The sequence below is a fragment of the Cupressus sempervirens genome, chromosome 5 (genome assembly GCF_028749045.1).
Source record: "Cupressus sempervirens isolate cs-2001-9-10 chromosome 5, ASM2874904v1, whole genome shotgun sequence".
NCBI classification, from domain to species: domain Eukaryota; kingdom Viridiplantae; phylum Streptophyta; class Pinopsida; order Cupressales; family Cupressaceae; genus Cupressus; species Cupressus sempervirens.
In genome coordinates, this window is record NC_143122.1 from 927,260,974 (window position 1) to 927,274,355 (window position 13,382).

Consider the following 13,382-nt stretch of genomic DNA (forward strand, 5'->3'; position numbering starts at 1 on the left):
AACATCTTCCTATCTATGACAAGGAACCTTCTACAACTAGTGACTTAGGTGATAAGGTTCAACCCTTCATTACTACTTCTCTAGGGGATGATTTCATTTTGCCAACTTCTATTCTTTGGGAATAAGATGCATTACTTCATGATCACATTTTCAAGGCTTCCGCTTCTAGGAAAACTAAATCTGATGTGTGTGTGTGTGTGTGTGTGTGTGTGTGTGTGAGAGAGAGAGAGAGAGAGAGAGAGAGAGAGCTTTATAAGAAATATTTCTCATCTAGTGCCTCATAATCAAACCACTAATTCAAATGAATATAAGTGAGACTCTATTTCATATGTATCTCATGAGGTGGGAGTAGATGTTGTACATGATTACACTAACTAAACCAATGTATTTAATGATTCTTTTGTATAGTTTGGCAAGTTAGACTCTCAACTTTCTTTAGTGGATTGAGATGACACTCCTAGGCCTTACCCCTATTAGGATTTAACCACAAATAGAAATAAAAATTACATGCAAATATAAACAATATCAAAAAATAAAATATCACACAAAAAAGAACACAAGACACCAAGATTTAATGTGGTTCACCCAATCCATGGGCTATGTCCACCAAACAGCAAGTCCAATATTATTATGATCTAGTGATTACAACCTAATTACAATATGTAATCCCTTATAGCTCAATTCTATCACAAGAACCAATTTTTGCATCATACCTTATGAAACAATCCCTAACCTTAAGCCATTTTATAAAACTATTTTAGCTACTTTAGGGTTAAAAATTAGTTACAATATGTTGGCCATAAATTAGTGAATATAAACAATAGCCACTTGGTGAATATTAGCCATTGGTGAATAGTATCCCACCATTGGCCAAATTAACAACAAACCCACCTGGAAAATATTAGGTACCACAAATTTGTACTTCCCTAGATCAATAGGCTACATAGTCTTACTTAAATACAATGATCTATCTAGGAAATAGCTTGCTATACTACCAAGTACCTCATCCTTAGAACCTTAAAGAGTTTTTTACCCTTGGATAAATCTTTATTTTTAGTATTTCTCAACTCTAACATTGTGACAAAGTGGTTTTTGGCATTAGATCTCCTCTTTTTCATTTTTCTTTTTAATTTAGGACTAAGGTACTTAATGTCTAACTCATTCATATTAACTATTGATTTCTCAATGGAAGAGACTATAGATTCAATATTATTTAGATAGAAAGAAATCTCATAATCATTTTGGAATGATAGTATCTTGGGTCTTTGATTTTGTATGGACCAATCAATGAGATTAGGGTGTATGAGTGATAGCAATGATTAAGCTTCAATGTTATTAATGTGAAAAGAATTATCACTAGTTACAAGAGAATCTAATTCTATAAAGAAATCTCCAAAATTACATAAATTGGAGTTGTTAGTTTGTGGTGACTAATTAGGGAAGTACTAATTTGTGGTACCTAATATTCACCAAGTGGCTATTGTTTATGTAGTATCTGATCAATTAACACAAAATTAACAACCCCAATTTAGGTACTTTTGGAGATTTCTCTATATACTTAGACTCTCTTGTAACTAGAGATAATTCCTTTCACATTAATAACCTTGAAGCTTCATCATTGCTATCACTCATACACCTTGATCTCATTGATTGGTCCATACAAAATAAAAGACCCAAGATACTATCATTCCAAAATTATTATAAGATTGCTTTCTATCTAAATACTATTAAATCTATAGTCTCTTCCACTAGGAAATCAATAGTTAATATGAATGAGTTAGTTATTAAGTATCTTAGACATAAATTAATAATAAAAATGAAAAAGAGGAGCTCCAATGTCAAAGACCACTTTGTCACAATGTTAGAGGTACGAAATACTAAAAATAAAGATGTATCCAAGGGTTAAAAAACTCTTTGAGTTCTGAGGACGAGGTACTTGGTAGTGTAGCAAGCTATTTCCAAGATAGATCATTGTATTTAAGTAAGACTATGTACTCGATTAATCTAGGTATAGAAGATTCTCTTAAGATCATACATCTAACTCATTCATCATCTACTAAAGAAAATGTATAATTCACTCAATTCTTCCAAGAAAAGAAAATCATTTTTTCTTGGACACATATCAACATTCCTAGTCTACATATAAATCTCATTATGCATCATCTTTCCCTAGCTCTTGGTGTCAAACCTATCAAACATAAATTAAGGAAGATATATCTACATGTTTCTTTGCTAGTGAAATATGAACTTGAAAAAATCCTAAGTGCAAAATTTATCAAGCTATAGACTATGTTGAATGGACATCCAACATTGTCCTAGTTTCTAAGCATGAAAAGTCCATTCAAGTTTGTACAGACTTCTAAGACTCAAACAAGGCTCTCCCTAAGGATGACTTTCCACTTCCAAATATTGACATGATAGTGGATATGATTGTAGGCTATGATTATCCTTAATGGATGGGTTCTTGAGGTATAATAAGATAAAGATAACTCCTCAAGACCAAGAGAAGAAAAAAATCACTTACTCTTTTGGGTACCTTTAGTTGAGACTTTATGCCTTTTGTTCTTAAAATAATGGGTTCTACCTACCAAAGAGCTATGACAACTTACTTTCATGATATGATGAATAAAAATACAAAATACTATGTTGATGATAGAGTAGTTAAGTCTAAACAAAGAAGCACTCATTTAGATGACTTTACTTTTATATTGAACCACATGGAACAATTTCAAGTTAGGATAAATCCTAAGAAATACACGTTTGGTGTCACTTATAGAAAACTATTAGGCTACATCATATCCTCTAAGGGCATTGAAATTGATTTAGGAAAGGTCGAAGCTATAATGGAAATGCCACATACTAAAAACATAAGTCAATTGAGAAGTATTCAAGGATGTAGGCAATACATACAGATGCTTATCTCTTATCTTGTTGATAGGTCTCAAGCATTAAATAAAAATCTAGAAAAGGGATCTACATGTGTATGGAATGAGGAATGTGAGAAGATCCTTACTCAAATCAAAGAATATTTGGCTGAACCACCTATTATGATACCTCCTAATTCTAAGAAGCCCTTGATACTATACATCTCAGCTATAAACACTTCCTTAGGGACATTACTAGTACAAAACAATGAGAATGGAAAGGAGCAGCCCATATACTATATCAATAGGACATTTTTTACATATGAGACCAGCTATAATAACATTGAGAAAGCTTTCCTTACTATTGTATTTTCCTCTCAAAAGATGCAACATTACATGTTTTCCCATACTACCCATTTAGTGGCAAGAATCGATCCTCTTAAGTACTTCCTAAGTAAAGCTATCATATAGATAGACTTACTAGGAGGATGGTGATTCTATCCAAATTTAACATTCAGTACACCAAACATAAATCTATCAAGGGACAAGGTATTGCAAACTAGCTTGTTGATTTTCCACTCAAAGATGATGTCCCTATATAGATTGAGTTTCCAATTTCATCAATAATGCATGTCATAGATAGAACTTGGAAAATGCTCTTTGATGGATCTCTCACTCAAAATGGTGTTGGTGTTAGTATCCTATTCATTACACCTCATGGCTACATAATCCCTAAGTCAAATAAGCTATTGTTTCCATGCACAAACAATATAGAAAAACATGAGGCTCTCACTAATGGTATTAAATTGGATATTGAATGGAGGATAACTAAGCTATACATCTATGGAGACTCAAAAATTTTCATAAATCAAATTAATAATGACTACCAAACCAAGGATGATAAGTTAGTCCCATATAAAAAATCAATTGATTCTCTAAGGAATTACTTTACCTTTATCATATTTCAACAAATTTGTAGGGATGAGAATACTAAAGTTACAAGAACATGAATCTTAGCTCAAATTCCTGGTGGAAGGGCTACATTCCCTACCTATGATTACATCAAGAATTGAGTTATTCATGCTACCATTGGTCACAACTCTTCTCATTATGCTACTATTTTGATGAAGGGTGCTCCCCTTAATACCATAAACTCATAACATAAATAAAGAAAGAACAAAAAATGTGAGAACAAAATATAGAATTCTTATTATTAGTGCAAATATGGAATTATAGAATTCACAAGTATAATATGCTAACCCACATGGGTGCCTTCATTAGAATAATCTAAAAGACTAAGCTATGAACTACACCAAGAGTTGTCCTAGATAATGTTTGGGCCTTTCTTAAATAGGCAATTTTGTGCCACAAGAGAAGGTTCTAGAAATTCAATCTTAATACCTAGGTCCAACAAACCTGAACAAAACATATAGAGGGTATGTGTAGGATCATGGTGTGCCAAAAAGTGGCAATGTGAAAAAAATAGAGATCAAACATGTCTAATAGTGCTTCAAAATCTGCTCTAACTTTTCTCCACCTATCCAGGTACCAAGCCTAGAAGGAAAGGTCGAGCCTTATCGGATATCCGATCTAATATCAGATATCCGATATTATCGGATATTCGATAATCATATGACATTATTATTATAATATTATAACAATATAAAAACATTATATTATAACAGTATAATACATTATAATATAATATTATTATTATAATAATTATTATACTATAATATAATATTATTATTATATTATAATCGTATAATATTATACTAAAATAATAATATTATATTATAATGTATAATATTATAATAATATAATATAATATTTAATATGATAATATATAGTAATGTAATATAATATATATATAATATAGTATAATAATAAAAAAGTATAATATATTATAAACTATAACAATATAATATGATATAATACATTATAATAATATAATATAATAATAATATTATATTATAATAATATAACATAAAAATATATAAAATATAATATAATATAATATAATATTTCAAAGCTCTATGTTATATGTTATATATCTTATATATAAAATATAAGATATTCGGGCAATCAAATATCTGATATTATATTGGATATCTGATGCCTATAGCATTACATTAAAAAAAAAAGACCAGACCCTGGGCCCTCATTTCTCAGATTTTGGGGGCTAGTATTAATGCGTGACCAGATATCAGATATAAGATCGGATATCGAATATTAAGGTATGTTTTTTTTTTTTAAACTACATTTTAATCTAAATTCGATAGATTTTAGCATGATTTTGTTTGTTTTAGTTGAATCTTGGGTTTTTTGAAAAAAAAAAGGGTTGAAATTAAGGGTTTTTTTAATATATATTATGTTTTGCAATTCAATAGGAATGGCTGATCATAATGATGAGACTGAGGCAGGGGATAATATTCTTTCTAATCCCCCACCAAATGATCTAGTGCCCCCACAAAACCATCCACCAAACAATCCTCTACCCCCTCAAAACCCTCCTCAAATCAAGGATTTGATAAATGAAAATCTCACTGAGTTGAGAGGTTTGCATAGAACATATAATAATGTACTCGCATTGGCTCCTATGTTATCCATGTTAAACACCATAGTGGATAACATTGAAACCCTTATAAACCAACAAAATGTTGCTTTTCATTGGCATGATCAAATGCACGAGATGTTTGATGATGGTTTGGATTATGATGAGGTTGTGGCCCTCAACATAAGCAAAGACAATTTGGCCAACCTTTTTGCGAACTTGAAAACGGGTTTACTAGTTGACCCAAAAAAATCCAAACTATCGATTAAATGGTGCACAAATGATGCCATACGTGCAAACTTTTGGGATTGTTGGTGGACGGTCTTTGATATCCCTCCACATGGAAATTTAGGCATACCATTTTATTTCCTTAGAAAATTATATGCTGAATTTGTTTTGAAACTTAAAATGAACTATTGGAGCATGAAGCCCAACATGGGCTTAGGACTAGGAGCTCCTCAAGATAGACCCTCTTCCCAGTGGAAGAAAGCTGGCACTTTTGTTCCCCCCACTGATATCTCCCCTCCTCCTTGAGTGCAGCATCCATATATTATGATAGAGGCTAGCTCTTAGACTATCAAAGCCATTCATAGGCTGAGTAGCCTAATGATATCCAAGGTATGTCAATCCTACCTCCTCATGTTGATGATGTTGATGCCAATTCATCATCAACTAGCTCATCACATGTTTGTGTGCCTCACACTTGTATTACATGCAAGAATATTTTCCTGGGTCCCATAGGTGATCTTCTTGAGTATCATTTCATAATAGAAAAGGATACACCAAATACACATGCAGAGGCTACAGAACCTGTGCGAGAGAGGAGGGGAATGTAGAGGCATAGACTCCTTCAGTGTTGATATGTGTGTGTGTGTGTATCTATATATATATATATATATATATATATATATTATGACATATGTGATTTAAAGTTAATTTTTATAATAGAGTAATTTTAATTTTTAAGCCATATTGACTTTTATATGTATGTGATCTTCATTCAAGTTTAGTTGATGACTAAGGAGGAGCTCAGACAGATTGATGATGCCACGCTCTCGGCCATTTCATTTGGCCTTGATAAATCTATGGTACATTATGTTGTGTTCACATTTTTTTTTCTATTTGATATTGTAGCATATATGGTTGCTAATCTTTCTTTTATCTTGCAGGTAGCACCTGTCCTGGAGGGACAAAGTGTGGAGGGTGAGCTAGCATGCATTGACAAAGGAAAGGTAATTAGGTGCTTTCTATTTGATTAAATATCAATGTATTCTTGTAAAATGTTTGTGGTAATCCCATTTAATTACATTCTTTATTGTATATAGGGTGTCGCTACTAGTGATGAGCTTGTACAGATTTCATGTCATAGACCATCAAGGATTTCCATTCACACTGAGAGCCCCATTGTATGTATAAGTATCATTTATTTTTTATTATCCTTATCTTCATAAATAAATTCAAAACTGGTTTCAGTGATAGTAACTACTATTTTAGATCTCATAGGAGACTCCTAATGCACATGAGGTCTAACGGGAGAGTTATGTAGATTTGATGATGCAGCCACTCACTCCTAAGGAGGAGCCTACAATAGTAAGTTGTAGTTTGAATTCATGATTAAATATGTTATAAATTTAGCATACTATGAATTATAATGTTATATTTTAAATTGTAGATTCATTTGACAAAGGTATTTGAACATATACAACCCACAATCAGAGAGGCATCAACATTTCTGAGGGCATATGAGAGGACTCTTGACCGGTGTAGGAGGTCGATGAGAGAGGTATTTACTATGAAAATTTGATAATATTAATCTCCATTACAAAAAAGATCATTATGCATTTTAGTAATTCAATGTTAGATACATAGAATCATATAAATTTAGTAGTCTAACTTTGGGTTTTCCTTTTTTGTTTATGTAGGAGGCATCCGATCCACCTAGTGTAGCAAAGAGGCTACATTTTGATCATCCACCAGCACCCTAGGATAGTATAGTTGTCATAGGATGCATCATTAGACATTTTGAGATGGCATATGCCACATTGTTGTTGGCATAAAGTTATTTGCCATTAGTGACAACATTCATCTCACAGTTCACACCGAGTAATACAGTTCACACTGAGTAACACAGTTCAAACCAAGCACTGGCAACACAGTTCAAACCAAGCACTGGCAACATAGTTCAAACTGAGCACTAGCAACATAGTTCAAACCAAGCACTAGAGACACAGTTCAAATTGAGCATCAAAGACACAGTGTCAACCGAGAAAAGTTTCACTTAGTGTCAACCAAGTAAAGTTGCACTTAGTGTCAACCGAGTAAAGTTGCACTTAGTATTAACCGAGTGAGGAAGCACTCAGTGATAACCGAGCTCAGGAGGTTATCGAAGAAGTTAGTTTCCACCGAGTGACACTATATCTACCTAGTCACCAATGGTTACTGAGTTCAAGGCAACATTGTATGACTAGCATTAACCGAGCCCCTACCTCTACTGAGTGCATTACGATGCTGAGTAACGTAGTGGATGTCGCGTATCAAAAGGTCACCAAGTCTGTCTGAAGAACTCGAGTTTATTTTACCATTTGGCCGACTTAGTTATATTTTGTTCACTTGTGTTTGGCCGACCTTGCATGCATAATTATTGGAATGGTATATATATACAATTGACACATTCAAAGAAAGATATAGAATATTGCAAAAAGGAGGGACATAAGATATGATATGCAAATTCATCAGTAGAAAAGAATACTCAACAAGGTCTACCAGGAGCAAAAATGATTTCATCAATCACAGAAGGTGATCTACAATAAAGAACTTAGTCAAATTGTAAGTTGATCTGTTGGTTCATCCTAATAGGTGAATCATTTTTTGTAAATCCTTTAACAGGGTAGACTTAACCATCTTTATTCAAATCTCCTGACAGAGTGCATACTTATAAAGTATGTTTGTAAATCCTCTAACAAGGTGGATCTAGCAATCCTCTGTGCTCCTAACAGGGCAGATCACCAGAAGTGATCATTGTAAGCCTTAACTAGCCAACTTCATACTACAGTAACAAAGCTTTGTGGGTATCATCCCCACCCCAGTTTTACTTTCTATTTTTGGAAGGTTTTTGGGTCACCAAATCTCTGTGCATATATGGTTTAAATGTTTAATAGTTTTTTTTATGCAGCAGGATAGATGAGTAAATGTTGTGTATGGTTGACTTAAATGTTTTATTCTTACTAATTCACCCCTCCCCTCTCAGTAACCTATTATATCTTGAATATTTCCAATAATTGGTATCAGAGCTTTTTGGTTCTTAGGAAAAAGTTTGACAGCTTGAGCAAAAGATCTAAGTTATGGAGATATTCAGACTAGAGAAAGTTATTGAAAATGAAAAATTAGATCTAGAAATGGCCATGGTTCAACTCAAAGAAGCAAAGGAGCATCTTTCTCAATCCCTAAAAAGAAGAAAGGAACTTGCAAGAAAAATGAATGACCATCACTATGTTGAAGAAAAGATTGAAGATTTGTTACCATCAAGTAGTTCAGAAGAAGCTGACAAGGCAATCAAAGAACTTCTAGAAAAGAATGGATCTCTCCAAGAAGAGGTAAGAAAACTCAAAAGAGAACAAGAAGTCCAGTCCATCAGGTTATGTGAAGTTTTGGAACAGAGAAACAAAGAAAATGAAGACTTAGAGGTAAGGAATAATCTATTCCTTCAGCATGAAGATCTTATAGGACAACTATCTAATGCAAATGAAGAAATTATGATTCTAAGATCAAAGAATGGAAGTTTGAGAAATGATTTAATCACTGGGAGACAAATCAATGTAAGTTTGCATAGTGATCTGAGAACTGAGATAAAAATCAATAAAACCTTGGAAAATGATCTAATCTCTGAAAGGCAAGTCAATGAAAGAATGATGAAATCCCAAGCAGATATGAATCTATTGAATTTGCAAAATGAACAGAATCTTCATAGACAAAAAGGTAAAGCTGGTCTTGGATACAATGAAGAAGGTGAATCTTCAAAACAAAGTACCCAAAAGAATCAAAAACCTACTTGCAATCACTATGGAAATTTAGGTCATACATCAAACAAATGCTAGAGCAATAGAAAAGCAAAATTCAATGGTAAATGTTTCAATTGCAATCAGCATGGTAACAAAGCAAATGAGTGCAAAGAAAAGACAAAATTTGAAGGCAACTGTCACAAATGCAATAAACATGGTCACAAGGCATTCCAATGCAGATCCAAATCATTCAATCTAGCTGAACAACTTTCAAAGCCATATTTGGATGGGACTACAACACCTAGTGCAGATGTCACTATTGTGGAGAATATGGACATACTGGCATAGATTGTGCCAGACATCACCTAAGGAAGAAGGACACTACTGTAAGGTGCTATATATGTACAGAACTTGGTCATATAGCCCAAAATTGTATGAATATAGAAAGAATTGAAGATGAAAAAAAAATCAAAGCAGAAAACATCGAAAAGAAAATGAAGAAAAAATGGATTCCTAAATCTACTAAACAAGATAAGTCAAGCAATGGCAATGTCACTCAAGAAATGAGTGACTCCATCATTTCCACTTAACATTCCTAAAAGAAAGTATGGAACTGCATCCTCCAAGAATCATCCTAAGAAGTTCCAAAGGAAGAAAAATGATTAGATTAGTATGTAGATACACTTTGATCCCAAATCAGTTCAAGACTCAATCGAGTTCGGTTGGGTGCAAAAAAGTTTCACTCACCGAGTTGTATCTACCGAGCGAGGTCAGTTCATGACCTTACTGAGTTAGGTCGGTACATCAATGTTTTCTCTTGGTTATCAAGTTGATAGTATCTACCGAGAAAGTGGATGATAACTTGTCATTTCATCTACCGTCATACCAAGCATTTATGATGAATGTTTCATCAAAAAGGGCAAAATTTGATCTCATTCTTCACTACGAACTTTGAGCTAAGTTATCTTCTGCGATTCAAGAGAAAGCTTAAAGCAATTTCGAGCGAATTTTTTTTAAGAGCAAAGAATCTGTTTAGAATTTCTCCTCACTTACCAAGTAGCAATGACATCTGAAAGCAACAGCTCCAAGGAAAAGAGAGGCTCAGAAATGCTAGTTAAAGGTGTGGAATGGAAGGCGCTGAACTTCAAATTGGCACCAGCAATTGCATAATCACTCAACCCTAACGGTGCCCAGTCTCGAATTCCTTCAAAGGTACTCCTTGTAAATGATATTCGCTCTCATTTCAAATGTTCCATTCAAGAACTTGGAAATCTAGAAATTGATAATGCCCTAAGAGAAATGAGCATAGATGGAAATTTGAAACCTGAGCATAAGCATCTTGAAACAAAAGGGTTAACCCACATTTCACATTTGCCAAGAAATTTTCAAATTAAATGGGTTAGGTATGTACTCATTCAGGTTCACAACGAGCAATTGTGGTTAGAGCAACCAGTTCTTATCACAAAGAAAATTATTAACAAGATTACTGGCCTTCCCATATTGAGCAAAGCTAAGACTACCAAAACCCTAGGTCGGGAAGAATTGCAAAGGCTAACCCAGGTAGAATGGGATGGTAGAGGACTTAAGCTTAGTACAGTAGCTGATGCTGAGTTAAGATTTGGTATTCACGTCATTGCTCATAAAATTTATAGTTTCAACCGTCCAAACAGTGTACCTTATGAAGCATTAGATTTAGCATATAAGGTAGTAAAGAAGAATGTTGAGTTTGATCTGTCTGAATTGCTTTTGTATCAATTTAATAAAAATATGGAAAGCATAAGGACTTCAAAGAACAATTCCTGCAAATTCGATTCAATTTTGATCTGTTTATTTTTCTATGTTCAAAAGTCTTTTCCATCAAAAGGATCAGTAGTATGGAGAAAAGATATTCCCATTCTCTATCAAATAAATGAGTTTATTCCAGAGTTAGGTGAAAATTTTGATAGTGTTTTGGATAATTACTTTGAATATTTGAAGGAAAGAATGAACAATAGGTTTTGGATTCCACCAAAAATGGTTGAGGAATATAAAGAAGATGTATGCTTTATGGTAGATTGTGACAAAGTATACATACGAGCAGTCAGGCCTCAAGTTGCATGGGTGAAACCTCTTCCTTATGAGGTTAATATTGATGAAACCAGAGATATCATAGAAGCACTAGTGAATGAACCAGTAGACCCAAAGCAGCCAGTCTTTGGAACTTATGATGAAGCTAAAGCCAGAATTGAGTTTTCAATCAAAATCCCTCAGGTCATTAGCAAAGGAAAGAGGAAGATTCCAAAGCTAAAAATAGAACTTGGTCCTCTAATGATTACTGAATGGAAAGGAGAAGATGATGAAGAAGAAGAGGAAATTGAGTCAGAAAAAGAAGAGGAGCCTCAACAGAAGAAAGGTAAGGTGATTATCACCAAACCTAAAATGCAAGCTACTGTAGTCTTCTCCAGAAGAAAAAGACAAGGGAAGAAGGAACCTGTATTTGTCAAGCCTCCACTCACATTTGAGACAAGGTTGAAGCAATTAGAAGAAGGTACTAGCTTCACAAACTTCAAAGCATTGAAGTTTGAGACAAGAATAGAATAGGAGAAAATGCAGATTGAGGAGTTGGTATTAAATAAAATGGAAAGATGGAAATACTCTCTAGATGAGATTGCCTCTTATATCCCTAAAGAGCTACTAGAGAGGTTGCAACCAAGATGGGAAATTGCAACCAAAACTGTCAAAGATATCTTTGAACAAACCCTAAAAAATCTCCTGCTGAGTCTCACTGATGTAGAAGTGAAGAAATCACTGAAAGATCATGAAGGTAATATGATGATTAGATTTCACACTTGTTTGATACTTATCAAAGACATTGAGCATGTTGTCAATGATGTAACAAACATGTGGAAACATATCTATCATCTACATAAATCTAGTGAGGATATTGTTGAAATCAAGGACAATGACAACAGTGATGATGATATTGAAGATATTCTAGGGGATCTGCACTCAATGATGATAAATGTTGAAGAAGAATTCAAGGAAGATGAAATGGAGGAAGAAGAAGCTGATCAAGCTAAGGAGGAAGATGATCCTATAAAAATTGTAGCCAAAGTCATTGCATCTCTTCCTGACTCTCCACCTAAAGTAGCTACATCAACTGTGGAGATAGCCTCTACTAGTGAGATTGTGTGCACAACAGCTTCATCAATTGCTCAATCTTCACCTGTCTCCTCTTAGCTCCGGGTACCATCTATGCAAGTATCTACCACTTCATTAACCAAGCTACATCCATCTTCATTAACCGAGGCATCATCAGCTACAATAGTAAGTTCATCAGGCATATCAACTTCTACTGCAGAGTGTACAGTAAGTGTACCCATTAGTACTTCAATTTTGACAACTTCATCTGCTCCAATTTTTGGATCTGTTAGTTCTCCCATACCAACCTGTACATAAATCTTGGGAAGAACATCAATTTTTGATACTGTTAGCACTTCTCTCAGTTTTCCTCTAGCTAGTCCTATTCCAGTTTTGTCAGCCAGTCCAGCCTCATCAACTATTGTTTCAGATTCAAAAGGAAAAGGTGAAGTCACTGCAGGAAAAGAAAAAAGATACATGATTTCTAGCAAGGCAGTGGATGAGGAAATAGACTTGGATAAGGACATTATCATTCCTAAGATAGATCTGGATAATGCATCAGTTGATGAAATGAGAATGGTCAGTCAGCTATTAGATTAGAAGGCAAGACAAAAACAACCGAGGCATGAGAGAGACCAGGAATATAGTATTATTGAAAGTGCTAAGAATATTCTAGCAGAGGCTATAGGTGTTGAAGTAGATTCTACTCAACACATTTTGATTCAGTTAGAAGAGGTTGTATATAAATTCAATGAGGATAACTCCAGCTAAGAAAAATTGATTGAAAAAGCAGAGAAAAAAATTTGACAATAAGGTGCTTGAGCACATTGCTTAGCATATTGCATT